This window comes from Hemiscyllium ocellatum, chromosome 1 (assembly GCF_020745735.1).
Source record: "Hemiscyllium ocellatum isolate sHemOce1 chromosome 1, sHemOce1.pat.X.cur, whole genome shotgun sequence".
NCBI classification, from domain to species: Eukaryota; Metazoa; Chordata; class Chondrichthyes; order Orectolobiformes; family Hemiscylliidae; genus Hemiscyllium; species Hemiscyllium ocellatum.
In genome coordinates this window covers 148,308,191-148,328,386 of record NC_083401.1, presented here as the reverse complement: position 1 = coordinate 148,328,386, position 20,196 = coordinate 148,308,191, and the positions used below count along the sequence as shown (strand labels likewise).

At 43.3% G+C, this 20,196-nt stretch overlaps 1 protein-coding gene across 1 annotated transcript in view; it reads right to left on the bottom strand.

Moving 5' to 3' along the window:
* The window catches only part of ablim2 (actin binding LIM protein family, member 2), a 393,205-nt gene that overhangs the window by 37,543 nt on the left and 335,466 nt on the right, over nucleotides 1-20,196 (bottom strand). The gene's annotated exons all lie outside the window — the stretch shown is intronic.

Sequence of the window (20,196 nt, the reverse complement as noted above, 5' to 3'; positions counted from 1 at the left end):
GCAGAGAGATAAATGGGAGGGGGGGGGGTGTGGGTTTGGAGGGAAGGTAGCTAAAAAAGCGAAAGGTGGATGAAGGTGAGGAAGAAGGTGATAGGTCAGAGGGAGGAGTGATGGACAGGTCAGGAAGGCAATGCTGAATTGGAGGCTTGGGAGTGGAGTAATGTGGGGGGGGAAATGAGGAATCTGTTGAAATCCACATTTATCCCATGCGGTTGCAGGGTCCCAAGGTGTTCTTCTTCCAGACAGCAGATGGCAATGGTTTGGCAGTGGAGGTGACACAGGACCTGCATGTCCTTGACGGAGTGGGAGGGGGAGTTGAAGTGTTCAACCACTAGGCAGTGGGGTTGATGAGTGTGGGTGTCCCAGAGATGGTCTCTGAAACGATCCGCAAGAAGGCATCCTGTCTCCCCGATGTAGAGGAGACCACATCGGGTGCAACGGATGCAGTTGATGAAATTTCTGTTGGATGTGGAAGGATCTTTTGGGGCCTTGGACAGAGGTGAGGGGAGTGGTGTGGACGCGGTTTTGCATTTCCAGCGGTGGCAGGGGAAGGTGCCAGGAGTGGGGTGTGGGCTGGTAAGGGGCGTGGACCTGACAAGGGAATCGCAGAGGGAATGGTCTTTTTGGAACGCTGGTAGAGGTGGGGAGGGAAATATTTCTTTGGTGGTGGGGTCAGTTTGGAGGTGGTGGAATTTGATGCGATGTGTGTGGTGGTTGGTGGGGTGCAAGGTGAGGACCAGGGGGGTCCATCCTCGTTGCGTTGGGAGGGGTGGGGTTCAAGGGCAGTGGTGCGTGAAGTGGAGGAGAAGGGCTGGAGGGCATCGCCAATCACGTGGGAAGAAAAGTTGCGATCTTGGGAGGAGGCAGCCATCTGGGACTTTCTGACGTGGAATTGGTCATCCTGGGAACAGATGCAATGGAGGCAGAGGAATTAGAAATAAGGGATGGCATTTTTACGGAGGTAGGGTGGAAGGAGGTGTAGTCCAGGTAGCTGTGGGAGTCAGTGGGCTTGTAGAAGATGTCTGCAGTTAGTTGGTTGAGACGGTGAAAGAGAGATCCAGAAGGGGAGGGAGGTTGCGGAGATGGTCCAGGTGAATTTGAGGTCGGGGTAGAAGGTGTTGGTAATGTTGATGAACTGTTCAACCTCATGGTGGGAGCAGAAGGTGGTGTTGATACAGTCATCGATGAGGCTGAGGAACAGGTGGGGAGTGGTGCCAGTGTAACTGCCGAAGATGAACTGTTCCACATACCTGATAAACAGGCAGGCATAGCTGGGTCCCATGCGGGTGCCCATGGCTGCTCCTTTGGTTTGGAGGAAGTGGTAGGATTGGAAGGAGAAGTGGTTAAGAGTGAGGACTAGTTCAGGCTGGCGGATGAGGGTGTTAGTGGAAGGGTACTGGTTGGGACGGAGTGAGAGGAAGGAATGGAGGGCTTGGAGACCTTTGTTGTGGTGGATTGATGTGTACAGGATCTGAATGTCCATGGTGAAGATGAGGTATTGGGGGCCAGGGAAATGAAAGTCTTGGAGGAGGTGAAGAATGTAGGTGGGGAGTTCTTGGACTAATGGGGGCCAGGAGGTGTCGAGGTAGGGAGAGATGAGTTCAGTGGGACAGGCAGGGGCTGAGACAATGAGTCGACCAGGACAGTCAGGTTTGTGAATCTTAGGTAGGAAGTCGAATTGGGCAGTGTGGGATTCACGGATAATGAGGTTGGAGACTGTAGGTGGGAGATCTCCAGAAATGATGAGGCTTTGGATAGTCTGGGATCTGATGGTTTGGCGAAGGGAGGTGAGGTCATGATCAAGGGGGCAGTAGGAGGAGGTGTCTGCAACTTGGCACCTGGCTTCAGCTGTGTAGAGGTTGGTGTGCCACACTACAACTGGACCCCCTTGACTGCAGGTTTGATGGTGAAGTTGGGGTTGGAGTGGAGGGAGTGGAGGGCTGCGCATTATGAGGGCGGGAGTTTGTAGTTGGTGAGTGGGTGGACAGGTTGAACGGTCGATGTCATGGTGGCAGTTTGAAATGAAGAGGTCAAGGGCAGTTAACAGGCCGGCAAAAGATGTCCAGATGGATGGGGTGTGTATTGGAGGCAGGAGAAGGGGTCCTCAGTGGGTGGACGGGTGTCTTGGTTGAAACAGTGGGCCCAGAGGTGGACGTGGCAGAAGAAACGGTCAAGGTCGCCAGCATGTGTCAAACTCATTAAACGGGGTGCTTAGAGAGATAGAGGTCAGACCTTTGCTGAGGACTAAATGGTAGACAATAGACAATAGGTGCAGGAGTAGGCCATTCTGCCCTTCGAGCCTGCACCACCATTCAATATGATCATGGCTGATCATCCTTAATCAGTATCCTGTTCCTGCTTTATCTCCATAACCCTTGATTCCACTATCCTTGAGAGCTCTATCCAACTCTTTCTTAAATGAATCCAGAGATTGGGCCTCCACTGCCCTCTGGGGAAGAGCATTCCACACAGCCACCACTCTCTGGGTGAAGAAGTTTCTCCTCATCTCTGTCCCAAATGGTCTTCCCTGTATTTTTAAGCTGTGACCTCTGGTTCGGCACTCGCCCATCAGCGGAAACATGTTTCCTGCCTCAGAGTGTCCAGTCCTTTAATAATCTTTATATCCCCTCTCAGTCTTCTAAACTCAAGGGTATACAAGCCCAGTCGCTCCGGTCTTTCAGTGTAAGGTAATGGTCTGGGGAAATAATGAACACACAGCAGGGCTGAGATCTAGGACCTGGAGTGAGACTGGAGCTGGAGGTGGGGGCAGAGATAGTCACTTGAGTGGGCGTGATTATAGGATCAGGAGTGACATCACCAACAGCAGTGACGCTCACAAAGGGGGCAGAAGTGGGGCTTATAGTGGTGTCCACAGGGGTGGAAGTGACATCACCAATAACACTGATGATGTTCCGGTTTGGTTCTCGGCAGGTGACATCACTGGTGGCGGAAGTGATGTCGGCGATAGAGTCTTCCATGTCTAGGTGAGTGATGTCTTTAAGGGAGGAAGTGGCTGCTGCATGGCAACTGTGGGGGTGAAAGTGACCTGTAAGGTAGGTATCGCGTTTGTGTTAGGGCGGTGAAACTAGTGGTGGTAGTCACAGAAGTGGTTGTGTGGACAGCAATCTTGGAGGTGGTGTGGTCGATAGTGACTGCAGTCCATTCAGTGGTGGTGGTGGGGGGGGTCGTAAGGGACTTCCTTGCTCACCCCAGCAGTCATGGAATGAGCGGCCACATGGCTAATGGTGTCTGGGCTGTTCCAGAGGCCCGGAGAGGTTCTGGAAGGTTTGAGGAAACCAGTGTATTGAGGGAAGTATCTGACAGTTGTTTAACTTGCATTCTTTTATGTCCGATGTGGAGGAAAACAACCATTTGTTGAGCACTTGAATCCTTCTGAGGATGTTGAAATTCAGAGGTCCGTTGCAGATCTGGGAGTGTGTGGCTCTGAGCTGGGGCAGGACAGATGTGGGTACAATAAATGGTGGTGCATGGCTAATAGCATGGAGCGGAGGATCCAGAAAGAGAATGGGGTTGTTGAAGGTTTCAGATTTGTAGTGTGTACTGAGTACCCTGTTCAAGTACAAACTGGGTTGGTCTGAATGTGGTCCAGAGTCCATGTGGGATCAGACGGTTCCGTAGGCAGGGACTAAGGAAGGAGATGTGACTGTGGTAGCAAGTTTGCCTGAGGATGTGGCTAAAGAGCTTCAGGGAAGAGGAAAGGACATGGGGGTGGGGGGCACAGTGAGAGAGCTTCTCACTGAGATCTTTGTAGAGATTTATCTCTCAGCCCCCAGCCCACAAGCCTCATTGCTGATGAAGAGCTTATGCCCGAAACGTCGATTCCCCTGCTCCTCGGATGCTGCCTGACCTGCTGTGCTTTCCTTGAAACCTTTCCGGACCTGGCGAGACCAGATTACCATAGAGGATGGCATTTTATTATAAGGAGCAAGAGTGATTGCCCTGAGTAAAGTGATTGCCAGAAAATGGCTGAACATTATCATGCTCAAAGTTAAAAATCACACAAATGCAGGTTATAAGAGAAAGTGAGGACTGTAGATGCTGGAGATCAGAATCGTGAGCTGGTGCTGGAAAAGCACAAGTCAGGCAGCATCTGAGGAGCAGGAGAATCAATGTTTCGGGCATAAGTCCTTCATTAGGAATGATGAAGCAGCAGCACTCCAAAAGCTAGTGTTCCCAAATAAACCCATTGGACTATAACCTGGTATTGTGTGATTTTTAACTTCGTCCACCCCAGTCCAATACCTTCTCCTCCACACCATGTTTATCAGGCTCATGCAGGGATGTCCAAAATCAAGATGTTGGTGAGAAGTTATGTCTGTTGGCCAGAATTGTATGGCACTGTATTGGTAGGGGGTGCCCAGAGTGCCAACAAGGACAAAAATTATCACCAGCAGAACCTCCATATTCATGAGAATGGCCAGAAAAACCCTGGATTCAGTGACACGTCAAATATGCCAGCCCTTTCAAGGGCTCAATATCATTGAGAGTGCTCACTCAAAGTGGTTGGACATGCATAGAGTTCACTCATCAAACATGGGGATGACAATAGAAAAGCTCAGAGCATCTTCAGGGACTCCCTGAAATTTTGGTTACATACAACAGCCCGTCATTTACCAGGAGAGAATTCAAATATTTTCAAAAGTTGAATGGCATTCGGCAGACAAGAACAACTTCACCCCATCCATCACCCAGTGGTCTGGAAGAAAGGGCAAGTCCAAACTTTGCAGGCAGTCTTAGAGAAAAAGAGTACAACTTCACTACATACCCAATTGTCCCGTTTTCTATTTGATTATTGGACCATCCCTCATGTAACTACAGGATAATTCCAATACAGTTCTAATGGGGAGAAGACTCCAGCTTAAATCTGATCTTCCCGTGCCTGAGGGGGATGAAACAGCAATGCTGGACAGAAGACTCCTCTAAGTGAGAGAGCCATTTTATTTCGGGGATCGAAGTTTGGTGACAAAAAATGACTCTGTGTGGGTAAGAGGTACAGTCGACGTGAGGTCAGGTTGTGTGATGCAGGTGAGGTGGTCCTGAACAAGTATGTGGACCACATGAAGGCTGCAAATTTGCGAATGGAGCAGGAACAAAACATATCTGGCCCCGCAGAACAGTTGGAAAGGCTGTCGGAAACCATGGGTTCTCCTCTTCTGTCCAGCATTGAAGAAACCTCAGAGTCTAAGATAGACACAGCAGATGTTGCAGCCTTGATGCCTTTATCATCTGAATAATTTTCTTCTGAGGCATTCCAGGTGTAAGAGGCAGGCTACCATCTGGTACAGGGCAAAAATGAGGACTGCAGATGCTCGAGATCAGAGTCTAGATTAGAGTGGTGCTGGAAAAACACGGCAGGCTAGGCAGCATCCAAGGAGCAGTAAAATTTACGCCTCAGGCAAAAGCCCTTCATCAGGACACACCACCCATATCCAAGGCTGAGACGGAATAACCAGACCCGGACCGGCTACAAGAAAAAGAACAGGCTTATGTCCATGGACTTGGGGGCGGAGATGGATGTCATGACTGTAATTAGATTAGATTAGATTAGATTACTTACAGTGTGGAAACAGGCCCTTCGGCCCAACAAGTCCAGACCGACCCTCTGAAGAGCAACCAACCCAGATCCATTCGCCTACATTTTCCCTTGACTAATGCACCTAACGTTATCGGCAATTTAGCATGACCAATTCACCTAGCCTGCCCATCTTTGGACTGTCAGAGGAAACTGGAGCACCCAGAGGAAACCTGCACAGACACGGGAAGAATTTGCAAACTCCACATGGACAGGTGCCCAAGGTGGGAATTGAACTCGGGTCCCTTGCACTGTGTGGCAGCAGTGCTAACCACTGAGCCACTGTGCTGCCAAAATCAGGAGTGTCAGAGGTTCTGTTTACTCTGGGAGCTGGCTCTGAGGGAGCTGGAGCAGTGTCAAGTCCTATGCGCATGTAAATAAAGGGTGCCTTAGTGATGAGATATCAGCCTCCGTGGAGTTATTTCAACCCATTCCCTCACTTTTGTCCTTGATTATTTAGTATGTTTAAAATGCTATGCATGTCTTCTCCTGATGCAGAAGTATTTATTCAAACTGCAGTGTCATTTCATGTTTCCCATTATTAGGACTCCAGCCTCATTCTTGAAGGTACCTAATTGCACTTTGACTTCTTTTTGTTTTATATATTTGAAGAAGCTCTCACTACTCATTTTGATATTGCTTGCTAGTTTACTTTCACTTTAATTTTTTCCCTTTTTTGGCTCGTCCTTTGTTGCTTTTTAAAACATTACTAATCTGTGGCGGAATCACTAATGTTTGCTGCATTGTATGGCTTTTATCATTTCATTTTGATTCAATTCAATTTAACTTCCTTGGTTAAGCATGGCTGGTTTACACACATTCTTGATTCCTTCTTCCTCACTGGGCTTCAATTTTGTTGGTAAGTTCATTATGCCACACTTTATCAAAATCCTTTTGTCAAAATTGTGAAACAAAGTAAATTGATTACCGTTTTATCAAACTACAGAAAAACACTCAGCACGCCCTTGCAGCTTGTTTGGTTCACTTTTGCATTGCAGCCTTTTACTGAACGTTGCGTAACACTGCAAAGAACACACACTTGTATCGTGCATCATTCTCTCAATACAGACAGGAACATTTCAGAACACCAACAGACTTTTCCAAGTGCACAGCCAGATCCACTGGTTCTGCTATAATATACATGCTTTATGATATTTTACATACTTAGAATGTATACTTAGTATTTTAAGTATAGCACCATTTTTGAATAAAACTTTGATACTGTCACTTAAACATGTTACATTTTTCAGGCAATTAACTCAAAATTCCAAATTTTGGAAACAGGTAGTATGAAGCAAGATCATTTTGATTGAACACCAGTTTGTTTCTTTTGCCTGCTGAACTCAGTGACATCCAGTGTAAATTAATACCATCAGTTTCTTATTCATGATTTTTTTCTGGCTGTATGACATGTCAGCATAGGGACAGCAAACAGAACTGCCAGCAGTTAATGATCAAATACAGTTCTGGCAATTACTGTAAATAGCAGATTTTAAATAATTAGTAGTTCATGTTTTGGTAATCACCTGTAATGAACATGTTTGAGTCCATGAAAAGGTATTTCCATGCATATCATTGTTAGTCAAGTTTGCAAAATATCTTACATGTTCAAGAAATCACATGGAAGTTGTGACATTAAGCGTTGGTTGGGATGAATTTAGATCGTTGCTATGTCAAGATCTGGTCAAAATGAGTATTTAAAGTTAGCAAAAATTGGCCTAGTCTTTCACAATTCAACTAAATGCTAACTGATTTATGTGTAGAGATTTTGTTTTGGTTTTGATGATGAAGCTTGAGAGTACTGCCATGATGGAAATGCATTTATAATAAATTGAACAGAGCAGTAAAATGCCTGTCAGTACTCCACACTCCCTCATAGGAGATTCTCATCTCAGCCTCACAATTAGAAATTGCCAAATGTAGGCCACCGAATACTTCACAGGAAGAAGAAATTGGTGGATCAGGAAGGGCAGAAAATATTAAAATAAATTGCACTCCAAAGAAAATAAAAATGAGTCAAACAGTGGTTAAACTGATGATATTATTAAGACAGAATTCAGTCTCCAAATGCTTGAACTTGTTAATAACATATGGAAAAAATCTCTTACCAGATGTTGAGCAAACCCTTCGACATTGTAAGCACATCCTTACAGCGCCACACCTTGTTTTGGCCACAACTTTTATATCCCCACCCATGGAACACAATTCCATTATTAATATTCATATTTTGCATTTATTAGAAATTGCTGCAGCAATTTTATTCCTCTGTAGATTATGTTCAAACTAGATCTATATTCAAACTGAATTGAATGTAATATCCTTGGTTTGATATTCCCTTCTGAAAGCATTGTGGGTGTATCTACACCAGATGAATTGTGATAGTTCCAATCACAGCTCATCATCACTTTCTCCAGAACAAGACAAGAAACACTAGCCTAGCCAATGCATCAACAACTTGAAAAAGATTTTTAAAACATTCAAGGATCTACATATTTACCTAGTGTTAAAAGGGTTATTAAATAGCACCTGATACAATTAGTAATTCTTCCCCAGGCATTGGGTATTACACTCACATATTGATGAGCCTAATGAAGATTCCTGCCAGGATTACCCAGCTTTGAGAAGTGGCAGGAAGGGTAAACAGGTAGACAGGTTGCCGCAGATGAGATGCCCATTCCTTCCTGACAAAGTAGAAATTAAGACTGTGCGCTTTCCCGCCCCATCACCTATTAAGGACTATTAGTGGTCATTAAATGACCACTTCAGGGCCTCATTTGCTATATGTGTTCCTGGCAGATGAAAAAAAATGGCAGTTTCCCCCTTCCCCAACTTGTTAAAATGGATGGCTGGGTTGCTGGGAAGGAATCTTGATCTTCCTCAATCTGGGGATGATCAGAGACATGGATGGGACACTCAAATCTCCTCTGACAGTCTGCTCAAAATAATTATAAAATTGATTCCTTAATAATTGCATGAATGCCTTCATTCTTTGCTGGGTGTAAGAGTCCAATGTGAAAATGGTTTAAGCAGTCTCAATTCAATTCCTGTTGGCCAAAAGCACAAGACTTGGTAATCAGAATTGGTAAATTCACTTAGATTGACCAAGTTATAAGAGATGGAAAGAAACAGATGAGCATAACAGTGTCTAACTTTTCAATGTTGTATTTAATGCACCTTGTTGTGGCTGAGCAGAGCTTGCTTTCTTAAACATTTAGCTATGCTATAATTGAGTTGGTAAGAGTGCTTTCTGAACAGAACATATCTGTCTTTCAGCACCAACATCCCTCATCTAAATCAGTGGAAAAACGCATAACAACACAAGTTAAAACTGTTCAAAATGTGTCACCTCAATAATGTCTTTATCCAGCTTTGATCTTTCACTAAAGCCAATTGATCTGTTCCAATACATAGTTTTGTTGACAACGGTTACTTGGGTAGTGTTGTAGAACAGGGAGACTGTTCAGGTACGTAATCCTTTGAAATGTATGTCACAGATAGATAGGTAGTTGGGAAGATTTTTAGCAAGCTTGATATGTAGATGCCGGTGTTGGACTGGGGTGTACAAAGTTAAAAGTCATACAACACCAGGTTATAGCTCAACATGTTTAATCAGAAGCACTAGCTTTTGGAGCACAGCTCCTTATCAGGTAAAGGAGCAGTGCTCCAAAAGCTTGTGCTTCCAATTAAACCTGTTGGAGTATAACCTGGTGTTGTGTGATTTTAACCTTTGCATTCATAGCTCAGACCTTTGAGTATTGAAGTTGGGATGTTATGTTGAGATTTACCAGGATGTTGATAAAGCCTCTTCTGGAGTTCTGTGTCCCGTTCTGGTCAGTCAGTTACAGGAAGGATATTATTAAACTGGACAGCATTCACACAAAATTTACAATTATATTTCCAGGAATGGAGGGTTTGAATTATAAGGAGAGGCTGGATAGGCTGAGTCGCTTTTCACTGGAGCACAGTATGTTGACGCGTAACCTCATAGAGGTTCATACAATCAGAAGGGGTACAGACAAGGTGAATAGCGAAGGTCTTTTCCCTCGGAAGAGGGATTTCAAAATCTGTAAGGCGAGAGGAGAATGATTTTAAAAAGACATGGGGCAAACTTTTTTTTACACAAAGTGGTCAGTGTGAGGAATGGACTTCCAGAAGAAGTGGTGGATGCAGGTACAGTTATAATGTTTAAAAGACATTTGGATAAGTAAGTGAATAAGAAATATTAGAGGGATATGGGCCAAGCGCTGGCAGATGGGATTAGGTTAGTTTGGGATTATGATCGGCATGCATTAGTTGGACTGACGAGTCTGTTTCCATGCTATATGACTTTGACTCAAAGACTATACAATGGTAGGATCACAACATTCAATCATCAGTGTAATCTGCTTTAACAGTCATCAAACTATTTTAATTTTATTGTGGCTCAGTGCAATATTTACGTCCATAATAGCTTGCAGAAAATTGGGATATAGTTAAAAGTTTTTTAAAAAAAGGAAGCATTCCTTACTTAATTTCCCTGTGGTGTGCTTCAAAACAACCTATGAACCTCTTCAGAGATTTAGCTGTCATAGGGTGTCTGCTTGTGAAGTTAAGCACCAGCATCTCTCACTCAAGATATTTTGATGAGGCTTAAGAACCAATTTCTTGCCTCTATCTTTGGGTGTAGTATTTGTTCCCTGTGCCTGTTTGGGATCTTATGGATGCCTAAAAGAAATTCTAACAGCATTTGCCTCCCAGGTATCTGTAGATTTTTCTGGAATGCATTCCACATTTTGGCCAGGATCATCACCAGATTGCAGGTCTTTTCAAAATCAGGTCTGATCTGAGCTTTGTAGGTGGTTGGGAGTTAGAATGGTTGGGAGGAGTAGCACGGGAATGTCACAGTCAGGTCACAGATACATATCAGTGAGCGTTGAGTGTTATTATCCTGAGCTTAAATGAGGAATTTTCAGGGTAACATTTCCTCATTAACTATTCAGGTGAATCCCTTGGAATTGTGTGATTTCTCTAACTCCAGCTCACAGCTGGAGACTTGCAGAGGGGTTTCAGTGAGCAGGGACATAGCCCATCAAAAGTTCAAACTTCACAGGCAATGCCCTTGGAGATCAGCAGTCAGCAGTTGTGTGGAGTCCTAATGTACATCTTGAGCCATATGTCTGGTTACCAATGATCCTAAGATCCAAGGATTTGGATAATTATCTCAGCAATTCATTCAGGAGGAATGCAAAACTAATTATAATAGATTTTAAGACTTAATCCTGGGTTTCCTTTCAGAAACTATTATTTCACGTTTGAGGTCAGTATGGACGTTTCATTGTGTTTAGTGACTTCAGTTATTTACGTTTTGAATATTACAGCCATGCAGACAGGGGGAGTGGAGGTGCATTTAAACTATGATTGCTTTTCCCCTCTTAAGCCAAAGACAGCTTTCCCTTTTTAGTCCCATCTCTTAGTGAGTTTAAGCATATTTCCCAAACTTTTTGGATTCTGATTTTTGAATCACACCCACAGCAAAATCCTTTTAAGATGGAATCAAAGATAGGGTTTATTAACAAATAGTTCAAAATATAATGGAATTGCTTCACCATTCCATCCACACACAAGCCCTCAGGAAATTAAAAAAGACAAGACAGGAGAGGAAGAGGTTTATAACTCAGAGTTATGAAAAATCAGCTTATGTAAATTAAAACTTTCAGGAGTTTTCTTGGTGAGCCAGGCCCAGTCATTTTACATCGTCTAGGCAAAGGTTTGTTTTCTTTCTTGCCATCAACTTGGTGAGAGAGGATCCAAGGTAGGCTGTCAACACCCTGGAGTCCTGCTCTTCCTCAGGAGATCAAACAGCAACTGATTTAGAATTGTAGAATTGCATATTTTAGCAAATTAATAAGCTCACAGCTCAGTCAAAGACAAACATTTCAGGTGCTAAGGGCCCATCTTGGTGGACTACAGTAATTGGCCTCCTCCATTAGTGTTTCTATTGTGAGGTGAAGAGTTAATTACAAAAGCATTAGTGCCCATTTTAGCAGAATGGGTTCTAAAATTTCCCTTTCTTTAGAGCTTGCTGGAGGCCCACAGCTCATTTCCAAGCCCCTTGTGACAGCTCGGCCATTTTATAAGTAAAGGTAAGGTCTCCGTAGGTCTATTGAACTATGGGGTTGCTGTCTCATTACAGAGAGATAAATAATGGTGGTTTAACCTGAAGGTTATCATACTCAGATGAGGGGAGAGATTGAGAAAGAGAGTCCTTCATCATAACCTCAGCTGGTGTGGGAATTGAAATCACGCTGTTGGCATCACTCCACATCACAAACTGGCCAACAGAGCTAACGAATCCCCTTTATGAGTTCACCAAGGTTTAAAATAAATTTTTAAATAAACACGCCCTTTGGCCATGCTAGTTAGTATCATTTTTACAAAATTTAGAAATGAAATCAAACTAATTTTTTTAAAAATTAAAAACAGAATGATAAAGAAAAATATTTTTGAATTTATATATATTTGATGTTCAAATATTGAACAAATTCAGTGTTCAATTCATTGATCCGTTCAGTAATTCAACTATATGATTGTAGAAAGCTATTTGGTGGCGTCTGCCCTTGGGAGTTAGACATTATTAGTTTATATGAGCAAATATCACCCCTCCCTACCCAGCTATTTGAAATAAAGTTTACAGCAGGTAAAAATGGATAATTAAAAATGACAAATTGCACGTTTTTAAACACTCAATTGATTTCCCTTGTGGAATAAGAAATTCTTCATTTTCTTTTCTAATAACCCTGCATAATATTATCTGTCTTAGAGACAGAAATAAGCTGCCTTCCACCTTTGAGGATTCGTCAATTGGCAGGAAGACAGCCTTGTGATGCAAACAGCATGGATTCAATTCCTGTACCGGCAGAGGTTGCCATGAAGGACTCTTCTTCTCAACCTCTCCCCCTGCTTGAGGCATAGTGACTCTCAGGTTAAACCACAACCAGTCCTGTTTCTGTCATAAGAGAGCAGCCCTATGGTCTGAAAGGACTATGGCAATTCTATTGGAGACATCCTCAAAGACTCCAGCAGATTAAATAAGCATTATTTCCCCTTCATGAACGCATGTTGACTTAATCGCATTATTGCTTTCTAAGCGTTCTAGCATCAACTCTTTTATAGTAGATTCTAGCATTTCCACCACTACTGACGTTAGGCTAACTGGTTGGTAATTCTGCTTTTCCTCTCCCTCCATTTTTAAATAGTATGGCTAAATTTGCTACCCTCCAATCTGTAGCAACCGTTCCAGGGCCTATTTAATTTTGGATTAAGATCAGCAATCATTCAATATTTCCTGGGCCAATTCCTTTCATAATTTGAAATGCAGATGTCAGGCCCTGGGGATTTGCAAGTCTTTAACCTCTCCTACAATTTATTTACCAACATGGATTTTCTTCAATTTTCTCCCTCTCACTAGGCCCTTGGTTCCTTAACATTTCTGTGAAGTTTTCTGGCAGGAAGGAAGTGAATGACTACCAGGCAGAATAAAGAAAGACAGGTAGTGTACGAGACCCTTGCAAACATCCCTCTGTCCAACAGACATAACATCTTACATGCTGTTGGGGGAGACAACTTCTCAGAGGATAGCGGTGGAAGCTAGATCCATGGCATAAAAGTGGAGGATGAAGAGTGGTAGGACTAGACTGATAGGGATTCATTAATAAAGCGAAAAGACCAGAGATTCTACACCTGTAAAAGAGACTCCATGATGCTATGTTGCCTCCTTGACGTCAAGGTCACAGATGTCTCAAAGTGAGAAACAATTATGCAAAATAGACATAAACTAACCAATAAAGTTAATCGGAAAAGTCTGAAGCATTATGTCTTAATCTGTGGTCCATTCACAGTAAGTTAGATAAATTAACAGTGCAAATAGATGTACACAGTTGCAATTACAGACCCAGTTCGGATATTTACCTGTGGTCATGAATGCACTGGCCATGATAATCTCAGCATTGCTGGTGCCCCATTGTAAAACAATCCACAGCCCTAGATCTGAAATATACTGAGCCAGTGGCTGCAGTTGGACACATATGTGGTCTCATATGCACTGTAAATGTCTGTGACTTCTCACACTGCACATGAGGAGCATATCACTGGAGAAAGATCTGCTATCACGACTTTCCTTTAGAATTAGCTCTTTAGTCCCTACAGGCTTTCCCCCCCACTCCAAACAATCCCATTATAGTCCAAAATCTTCACTGCATTACTCTACTCCTAATGCTTTCTAATTCAGAGCTATTTAAAGATGTATCCTATGAGCACTGATGTTACCACTCTTCTCACTCGCAATTTTATACAGAGTTCCTCCCAGTCCGTTTCACAGTGATGCTGACTGCTGTGCACTCCTCCCAATCCCTTAAGTGAGCAATCAGTGCTCCTTTGGGAAGCATAAGCAAACCTGTGATGAGCTGTTTGCAGTTTCCTGGCAGAGGTTCCTTGTTTACAGGCACTCAGTTCTTGATCAAGAAATCAGGAAGGGGTTAGCCTCCTGAGAGCCATCTCTATGCCTTTGCCACAAATTCACCCGTGAAATCTCAAATCCACAACCATAACTCATCTCCGATCTGAGATCTATCATGATTATATCTAGAGTAAATAGGTGGTCGCTGACCAGGCAGACGCTATAGTTCAATTGGCACTATTCAGCTAAGTGATTGCCTTCAACAAAATGGTGCAGGTTTTCCACCAGCTTCACTTCCATTAAATACTGTTGAATTAGTCTATGTTCCTTTGTTATTTGCTGCTGCCACCTACACTTCCTTCTACAAGTTCTATATTTTCATCATAAAACATTTGGTGGGCGGCACGGTGGCTAGTACTGCTGCCTCACAGCGCCTGAGACCTGAGTTCAATTCCCGACTCAGGCAACTGACTGTGTGGAGTTTGCACGTTCTCCCCGTGTCTGCGTGGGTTTCCTCTGGGTGCTCCGGTTTCCTCCCACAGTCCAAAGATGTGCGGGTCATGTGAATTGGCCATGGTAAATTGCCCGTAGTGTTAGGTAAGGGGTAAATGTAGGGGTATGGGTGGGTTGCGCTTCGGCGGGTCGGTGTGGACTTGTTGGGCCGAAGGGCCTGTTTCCACACTGTAAGTAATCTAATCTAATAGAAAGTGGAGAATCCGGCACAGATCGTTGGGAATATTCTTCTTAAATATTATTCTGCTTCTTAAATCCCAGCCAAAAACTAATCCGTGCCGCAAGATTACCTCCATTTCAAAACTTCTGTTTTTGCTAATGGTCTCTTGTCACAGAAGGTCATCAGATGCCTTCTACAAACACAATGCAAAGTTTTAACATAAAAAGAGTTCAATCTTGGAATTAATAAAATAAATTATTTTTGAGTTATGTTCAGACCGTCTTCATGAACTAAACAACAGATATTTTACCAATCAGATGCAGCAGAACACCGAAGTGACTCAAAACTGAGAGACCCAGCGAGCTGCTGAGACTGCCACCTGCTGATAAAAATCTAGCAAACAGTACACTGTCTTGCGAGCCTGTTTCTAAATCTTTGATGATTTGACCATGATAATCATAAATAGAGGTCCAGCATTTTGTTTAAACAAGTGTAGCTGCAGAAAGGCAAAATGTAGTGGATAGAGTCAGAGAGCCGTAGTGATGTACAGCATGGAAAAAGACCCTTCGGTCCAACTCGCCTATGCCGACCAAATATCCCAACCTCAATTTAGTCCCACGCCAGCACCCGGCCCATATTTCTCCAAACCCTTCCTGTTCAGATATCCATCCAGATGTCTTTTAAATGTTGAAATTGTACCATTTCCTCTGGCAGCCCATTCCACATACGTAACACCCTCTCATCCTAAAAAAAGTTGTCCCTCTCACCTAAACCTATGCTATCTAGTTCTGGACTCCCCCACCCCAGGGGAAAGATCTTGTCTATTCACCCTATCCGTGCCCCTCATGATTTTATAAACCTCCATAAGGTTACCCCCTCAGCCTCCAATGCTCCATGGAAAACAGCCCTAGCCTATTCAACCTCTCCCTGTAGCTCAAATCCTCCAACACTGGCAATATCCTTGTAAATCCTTTCTGAACCCTTTCATGTTTCACAACATCCTTCTGATTGGAAGGAGATGGGAACTGCACACAATATTCCAAAAGTGGCCTAACCAATGTCCTGCACAGCCACAACATGACCTCCCAATCCCTGTACTCAATACGCTGACCAATAAAGAAAAGCATACCAAATGCCTTCTTCACTATCCTATACCTGCGATTCTACTTTCAAGGAACTATGAACCTGCACTCCAAGGTCTCTTTGTTCAGCAACACTCCCTAGGACCTTATTACTGTGTATATATGTCCTGCTAAGATGTGCTTTCCCACATGCAGCACCTCGTATTTATCTAAATTGAACTCCATCTGCCACTCCTCAGCCCATTGACTCATCTGATCAAGATCCCATTGTAATCTGAGGTAATCTTCTTCGCTGTACACTACACCTCCAGTTTTGGTGTCATCTGCAAACTTACTAGCTGTACCTCTTAAGCTCACATGCAAATCATTTATATAAATGACGAAAATTAGTAGACCCAGCAACAATCCTTGTGGCACTCCGCTGGTCACAGGCCTCCAATCTGAAAATCAACCCTCCAGCACAACCTTCTGGTTTCTACCTTTGAGCCAGTTCTGTATCCAAATAGCTAGTTCTCCCTGTATTCCGTGAGATCTAAGCTTGCTAATCAGTCTCCTACGGAAACCTTCTGGAACGCTTACTGAAGTTCATACAGATTATGTCCACCGCTCTGCCCTCATCAATCCTCTTTGTTACTTCAAAAATAATTGCATTCTGTTTCTTGGCTGAACACCTGTGGCTCAGTGGACAGGAATACTGCATGAACTGGACATGGTCAGAGTTTTACAGGACAGGAAGAGACCCTTCAGCCCATCATATTTGCCCAATCATCAAATTTTCGAACATTTGGCCTGTAGCTTTGTATGCTATGGTGTTTCAAGTGGTCATCTAAATACATTTTAAATGTATTTTAGTCTACTACCCTTTTAGTCACCAAGTTCCATCACCTTCTGGATGAAAAATGTGTTCCTTCCATCCCCTTCAAACGTCCTGCCCCTTCCCTTAAATCTGTGCTTCCTGATTACTGAGCCACCTACTAAGGGGGAAAGCTTCTCCCTATCTACCCTCTATGCCCGTTGTAATTTTGAATACATCAATCATGTCCTCTCTCAGCCTTCTCTGCTCTAATGAAGCAGTTCCAGCCTATCCCTTCTTTTTCATTAGCTGAAAGACTCCAGCCTAGGCACCATCATGGTGAATCTCCACTACAGAAATCATATCCTTTGGCACATCCAATTCTGAATCCATGCAGCCAGTCACTGGGGATCTGATGCATCTTAATCTTCTGGATGGGCTTAATGAGGAACCCTGTTGAAAGCCTTACAAAAATCAAGCAACAGCGGAGGGCAATTGCTTTCCGATTGGACTCCAATTCTAGTGGTGAACCCCAACCCACTTGACCATTCTGAAGGAGGGTCACAGAATCATAGAATCCCTACAATGTGGAAGCAGGCTATTTGCTCCATTGAGTTTGAAGAACAGCCCATCCAGATCCAGACTTCCACCCCATTGCCAGTTATGAAAGCTAATCCACCTAGTCTACATGTCCCTGGATACTATGGGCAATTTTTTTAGCATGGCCAATTGACCTAACCTGCACATCTTCAAACTGTGGGAAAAGGCCAGAGCGCTTGGAGGAAACCCATGCAGACAGTGGGAGAACGTGCAAATTCAACACAGTCCGTAACATGAGACGGGAAGCAAAGCTGGGTCCCTGGTGCTGTGAGGCAGCAGTGCTGGGCACTGAGCCAGTGTGTTGCCCAACTCTGCTTTCTCACTGCAGATGTTGTGAGAACCTGCAGAGCTTTTCCAACCATGTCTGCTTTTGTTTCCCACTTGCCTTTACTCTGATTCTCCTCAATGGGCCTCTGCAGTCTTGGGAGTGGCAGCCATTCCTGATGGCCACTGCTGGGTGCAAAGAGCTACCGGCCTTCTAACAGCTGCCAGAAAAGAGTGGAATCTGTAATTTTTATTTAAAAAAAATAATTCCTGGAATGTGGAAGTCTGGGCCAGCATTCATTGCCCATCCCTAACTGCCTCTTGAATTGCTTGGCTTGCGAGGGTTGTTTCAGAGAACAATTGAGAGTCAACAACATTGTTGTGGGTCTAGGCTCACTTGCAGTCCAGACTAAGAAAGAAAGACAGATTTCAGGCAATTAGTTCGCAGAATAACATAAAATTGATTTTTGACTTCCAAGACTGCCAGAGATCAGTTTGCCCATTGCTTTCTAATCGTGGTCAGGGTTATTACCTCCATGTAAAAGATGGACCATGATTTATCAGTGTAATAATTAGTAGGTCAGAACATAGTACATTTAGCAGCAATCTGTGGAGAACGAAAACCAGAGTTCATCTTGATGGCCTTTCATCAGAACTGACCAAGATCACTGACCTGAAATGTTAATTTGTTCATTCCTCTCCACAGATAATGCCAACCTGAGTACTTCTAACAGTTTCTCTTTTTGTTTCAGATTTTATCATCCACATTTTGCTTTATAACTTTTAAGAAAGCTTGTGTTTGAATTCTGGATACGATTGGTTGGATTTTTCCTGGTCCTTGAGATGCGTGCGGAATGGTAACAAATATTGGAAAATGCAACAACAATGAAAAATATTTGATTCTCAATATTGAGAAAAAATATCTGATTTTCCCCTTCAAGTTTCAATGAAGTGTTCTGAATTTCATTAATAAGCAACAACTATCTTACTTCCTTGTACTTGCCTCTCATTAGCTAAGAGTCGAGAGTATGGTACTAGAAAAGCACAGCAGGTTAGGCAACTTCTGAGGAGCAGGAGATTAGACGTTTCTGGTTCTGAAGAAAGGCTCTTGCCTGAAACATTGGTTCTCCTGTTCCTTGGATGCTGCCTAACCTGCTGTGATTTTCAAGCACACTCTCGACTCTAATCCCCTGCATCTGTAATCCGCACTTCCATCTCCTATTGACCACCCTAGTCACTAGGACCTCTACAGCCCCGCGTGGAAAGTGATGTGCCAGCTTCCCTTTCTGAGACATTTTGGTTTCCTAAGACTGTGTGAGGTAGCTCCTGGCTTGAAGCAGTGAGCAGATGGATTTTATCCCAAGCAGTATTGGCTTATGCGCTATTAAGTCCAGGCAGCATTGGGAATTTTGCCTCCTCCGTCCATGATTTCATGAGAAGGATACCAGAGCAATTAATGAGGTGAGGAGCAAAAAGACAGTGAGAAATGTTATTGTGAAGCATGAAACTTTCCTATAGTAACAGCCAAAACAAAAAGGAAAGTTTAGCTCAATTACAATGAAAATCAGCTCATAACAAGGAAGATACATCACACTGACTGCATGTTTAACTGTGTAGGGGCCAGAGACCTTTGGTTATATAGGCCTGGTATTAACACTCACTTCAATGCTATACATATGGAGTGTCACATTGTCACGGGTATTGTCTTTTGAATTGAGGACATGAAATGTTTTGAAAAAAGATAACTTGAGATGAAACATTAGGTTTGTATTTCTTTCCACTAGTTGGTCTGCTTTGTGGATGAATGGTAGACAAACATATTGGGATTTTGCACACCCACATGAGAAAGGAGACAAGATGAGCCAAGAAGGGAGAGTGAGAATCATCATTGTAAGCCATGAAACACCCTAAAATAACAACCAAAAAGTAGAAAAAGCCCAGCTCACTGTTCAATTCACGTATTCTTTCTCTGCACTTTGTTACATGGATTGGAAAGAAGAAACAAAAAGCACTTGTACTTATGGAGTCATCAAGCTGTACAGCTGAAACAGACCCTTCGGTCAACTTGCTCATGCCGACCATATATCCTAAATACACCTATTTCCATTTGCCAGCATTTGGCCCATATCCCTCTAAACCCTTCCTATGCAGAATGCAATTCAGATGCATTTAAATTTGTAATTGTACCAGCCTCCACCACTTCTTCTGGCAGCTCATTCCATACATGAATCACCCTCTGTGTAAGAAAGTTGCTGCTCAAGTCCCTTCTAAATCTTTCCCCATTCCTCTAGTTTTGGACTCTCTCACCCTGGGGAAAAGACTTGGTCTATTTACCCTATCCATGCCCCTCATGATTTTATAACCCTCTATAAGGCCACCGTCAGCCTTTGAAACTCGAGGGGAAATGGTCTCAGCCTATTCAACCTCTCCTTATAGCTCAAACCTTCCAACCCTGGCAAAATCCTTGTAGATTTTTTCTGAACCCTTTCAAGGACCACAATATCCATTCTATAGCAGGAAAACCAGAATTGCATGCAGTATTCTAAAAGTAGCCTAACCAATGTCCTGTACAACCAGATCCTAAACTCAATGCACTGACTAATAAAGGCAAGCATACCAAATGCCTTCTTCAATATCCTGTCTAGCTGCGACTCCTCTTTCAAGGAATTATGAACCTGCACTATTACGTTTCTATTCTCTCCAGGAACCTACCATTAAATGTACAAGTCCTATCCTGATTTGCCTTTCCAAAATGCA